This window comes from Bombyx mandarina, chromosome A1 (genome assembly GCF_030267445.1).
Source record: "Bombyx mandarina strain Sakado chromosome A1, ASM3026744v2".
Taxonomy (NCBI): Eukaryota; Metazoa; Arthropoda; class Insecta; order Lepidoptera; family Bombycidae; genus Bombyx; species Bombyx mandarina.
In genome coordinates, this window is record NC_143234.1 from 9,093,185 (window position 1) to 9,098,190 (window position 5,006).

A 5,006-nucleotide genomic window follows, 5' to 3' on the forward strand; every position below is an offset into this window, starting at 1 on the left:
TAATACGTTTCGGATTGAAGGGTGGGGCAGCCGTTGTAACTATACTGAGACCTTAGAACTCACATCTCAAGGTGGGTGGCGGCATTTACGATTTAGATGTTTATAGGCTCCGGTAACGAATTAAAACCAGGTGGTCTGTGAGCTCGTCTACCCATCTAAGCAATAAATTTAAAAAAAAGCAGAGCCACGAATGTAATTATTAAAATAGTACAATTCCGCAGCGACATCTCATGTAAATACGTTTATCTTTTATCAAACCGACAAGCTATCTTCATTTATCTTTCGAATATTGTATAACCGTATTACAGGTTATTCGATGCTTAAGATAAATAAATATTCACTAGGGTTATTTTGAATAATACAATTTATTTTACAATTATTTGAAAGTCATTTAAAGTATATAAAAAAAAATCCGTATGCTTAGAGCTTACGTTTGAATATGTTTTTTGTTTCTCTAGACGGATGGAATTGGGTAGTGAGTCTGGTATTAAATGGCTACCAGGGCCTATATACGTCACAACTTGAATGCCACACACCTTGGGACATGAGGTTGAGTAGTCAGTTTCATTGCCCAACGGCTGTTGTGATTGCTTCACAGTGGAAATGAAGAAGATTTACGGTAGGCAGCGGCTCGGCTCTGCCCCTGGCATTGCTGAAGTCCATGGGCGACGGTAACCACTCACCATCAGGTGGGCCGTATGCTCATCTGCCTATAAGGGCAATAAAAAAATAATTACGATGCTTATTTCTTCCGACAAACTCTCGCTCTGATGAGTTATATTCTAAATTATGTCTTAAAGTATCATCTGATAAAATCTTCTTCTAATATTATAATCCTTTAAATATTTTTTCTCCTACCTATTCCCTGGTCTAGGACGCTGTTTCAGCTACGCCCAGACGGGTAGGTGAGCTCACGGGCTCAACCTGAGAGAATTTGCTAACACTAGCCCTAGAACCACCAGTTCGAAATCGTGATCCACTGAGAAGATTCAGTGAGAAACTCATTGAGCTATGTCTTTGGGTATAATCCTGTTTTATTTGAGATTATATTACAGTTAATACGCAGAAGTTTCTTGTATCGACTGTCACAGATCCTTACAGGTTCTACAATAGAACATGGTATTTGGCAGTAAGCCGCGTTAATGAGTACAAGTATATATAACCAGCCCAGCTACACCTATTTTATGATACAGACAATAACAATGTCTCCTGAAATTTATTGATTTTTATTTATTTCTTTCTTTCACTTCATGTAAAGTTTACATTGGCGGACTTAATGCCTAAGGCATTCTCTGCAAGTCGATACATAAACGTAAACATATACACATATTTACACATATACATACATTCATATAATAGCTTATACAGTACAAAGGAATATATTAATAAATTCACATAACAAATAGCTTCAACTTTTATGAAGTTCCTGACGATTTTGCTAACTTTTTCTATAATATTCGCTGGACCCTTAACTTGAACGCGCATCGGTTAGTAATAGTCCTGATCTCGATAGGGAGCGCATTCCAAAGCAGAACAGACTGCACGACGAAAGAGTTAGGAACATGACTAGAACTATATGTGGGACAACAAATTAATAGTTACCACAAATTAATAGGCAGGCGGGTACCAATTTTTCTAATCAAATACGTACTTAACAAATGTTCACGATTGACTTCCACGGTGAAGGAATAACATCGTGCAATAAAAATCAAACCCGCAAAATTATAATTTGGGTAATTACTGGTAGTAGCACGGAATAGATAAATAACCTTATTTAACCTTAAACCTTATTTATCTATTCCGTGGGTAGTAGGACCTCTTGTGAGTCCGAGCGGGTAGGTACCACCACCCTGCCTGTTTCTGCCATGAAGCAGAATGCGTTTCGGTTTGAAGGGTGGGGCAGCCGTTGTAAGTAAGACCTTCGAACTCATATCTCAAGGTGGGAGGCGGCATTTACGTTATAGATATCAATATGTCGAACACTATCTTTATCTATATATTGTAGCTGTCCAATATTCATGTTTATCTTTATGTTACGGAAGAGAGTTAGATTTGGGCGTTAAATACAGCTAAAAATAATGTAATGTCTTTTGTTCGCACTTCGCACAAGAAAATGCGTCAATAATGAGCAAGAAAAATATGGATTATGCGAGTTTTATTTATTTATTGCTTACTAGCTGACGCGGCAGCCTTCGTAGTGCCTCAATCGATAAATATAGGACCTAAACTTTTGTATAAAATAAACTTAAAACAAACAAAAAGAAACCGTCCGACGGAAGACACATCAAAGGAAAAACAAAATTGTTATTTTTATTTAATTCCGAGCACTTTCATATTTATCTACCTTTTAAACATTCTCTGGACTTCCACAAATAATTCAAGACCAAAATTAGCCAAATTGGTCCAGCCGTTCTCGAGTTTTAGCGAGACTAACGAACAGCAATTCATTTATATATGTATAGATTTGTGTGGTCGAGTTTACAGCCCACCTGGTGTAAAGTGGTTGCCGGAGCCCATAGACATTTACAATGTAAATGCCGACACCCACCTTGAGACATGAAATCTAAGGTTTCACTTACAACGTACTTACAACTCAATTTTAACAGTACAACGGCTGCCGCACTCTTCAAACCGAAACGCATTACTGCTTAACGGTAGAAATAGACAGGACGGTGATACCTACCCGTGCGGACTCAGAAGACGTCCTGCCACCAGTAATGATGTCCTACCATCAGTAAAGATATATAAAGAGATCGGAGCCAATCTTAAATCCCAAGTGCATTATAATTTTATATTTATAACGGGAACAGATCGGGACAACCCTATTTATATTGTAAAATGTTTTATTATGTTGCAGATAATATGAGAATGCAATATTTACTATCGCAAAGTGAAACGCGGACTTCTTACCCTACAATGGCAAGTTGCCAATCACATATCGACCTTTGCAACACAGTGCATGTGTATTTCAGATGGTTCACTACGTTCAGTCAAGCAAATACTAATTTTTGTATAAGCTTGGAAAAACTAATTTGATTAGTGGGGAATCTTCTTTATATTTTTCATCAAATGAGATCACAGCCTCTCTGATATATAATATATTATTGCCCTTGTAGGCAGACAAGCGTAAGGCCCATCTGATGGTGAGAGGTTACCGTCGCCAATGGACTTCAACAATGCCAGGAGCAAATCCAAGCCGCTTCCTACCGTTAAGTACTCTCCAGAAGCCTTGTTTGAAGAAGGACATATCAGAATCATCTTAAACAATTCCTCAGAGCACTCCCCATGGAACATAGTACGTTACAGAACACAGAGAGAAGCAAAGTCCCTCCGCAGACCCAGAGGTTCCAAGAAAGGGATGCTGTCAATCACTTATCATACAACTAACGCCAACTAACGCCAGTAATCATTTAACGCCGAAGGCCGCTGTTGGCGCCGTTGCGATGAGATGTAGGGTTCAAGGCTTATTGTTTTTTTTTTTGGAGCCCATAGACATCCACAACGTAAATGTGCCACCCACCTTGAGATATAAGTTCTAAGGTCTCAGTATAGTTACAACGGCTGCCCCACCCTTCAAACCGAAACGCATTACTGCTTCACGGCAGAAATAGGCAGACCGGTGGTACCCAACCGCGCGGACTCACAAGAGGTCCTACCACCAGTAATTACGCAAATTATAATTTTGCGGGTTTCATTTTTATTACACGACGTTATTCCTTCACCGTGGAAGTCAATCGTGGACATTTGTTGAGTACGAATTTCATTAGAAAAATTGGTACCCGCCTGAGATTCGAACATCGGTGCATCGCTCAACACGAATGCACCGGACGTCCTATCCGTTAGGCCACGACGACTTCAATTTAGAAAATCATTCTTTCATTTCGTTAATGTTAGGGTACCAGTTGTCTGCGGTTCAAACTTCGGGTCTCCAATCAATTACGCACCTACGTGTTTCTAGAATCTTAATTATCATCTCTGTTTTATGATTGTCCAGACGGAAAGTGTCAGCAATGAAAGGTTATAGCAAGGCATGTCAAATGGAGACCTTATTGAAATAGATTGCACAGTATACTCCTACAGCCTTGCCGATAATGTACCTTGTTGATTCTGACCTCGTTTATATGCAATTTTACGTCCGCATCAGTTTACCCTGCATGAATCACTGTATTCATACGATGGCCTTGTATCTGGAAACATTTAAAAAACATGTGAACGTTTTCCTGTGGTTGATTCCATTATTCCATAGGACTTGTTTAACATCGGATTTAGTGCCTTGAATACAATTGTACTCTAATAAGGTAAAACCATTAAATAAGAGGCGAAGGCCACTCTATCGTTCTCCTCATCTTGTGAGGGCATTTGTATGCTGGTTTTATGGGAGACGGGGGGTGGTATTGGATCTGGGTTTTTTTTATTGCTTAGATGGGTGAACGAGCTCACAGCCCACCTGGTGTTAAGTGGTTACTGGAGCCTATAGACATCTACAACGTAAATGCGCCACCCACCTTGAGATATAAGTTCTAAGGTCTCAGTATAGTTACAACGGCTGCCCCACCCTTCAAACTGAAACGCATGACTGCTTCACGGCAGAAATAGGCAGGGTGGTTGTACCTATCTGCGCGAACTCACAAGAGGTCCTGCCACCAGTAAAAGTCCTGTTGAGTACTATATTTGCGAAAGTTCTTAGTTTAGTCACTCGGAAATGATGCCGTCATCAGTTGTCATTCTAGGAGAGGATCTGAGCGCTCGGGGAGTTGACCAAATTTACTGGCACAGAATAAAAAATCACGTTACATAATTATCTAAAAACATGTAGAAAGCCAACAATTAGGGTTATCAAACATCGAGTTCGTTAAGGCATTCAAAATCGAGACGGGGCTCGTTTAACTGCATTCATAACATCTCCAAATCGAGTCGCCGTGATGTTTACGCACCGCAATCTAAATGAACTGTCGCCGGAACGTGTTCATCGAACGCACCAGACTGAAGTGCTTCACGATTTCTTA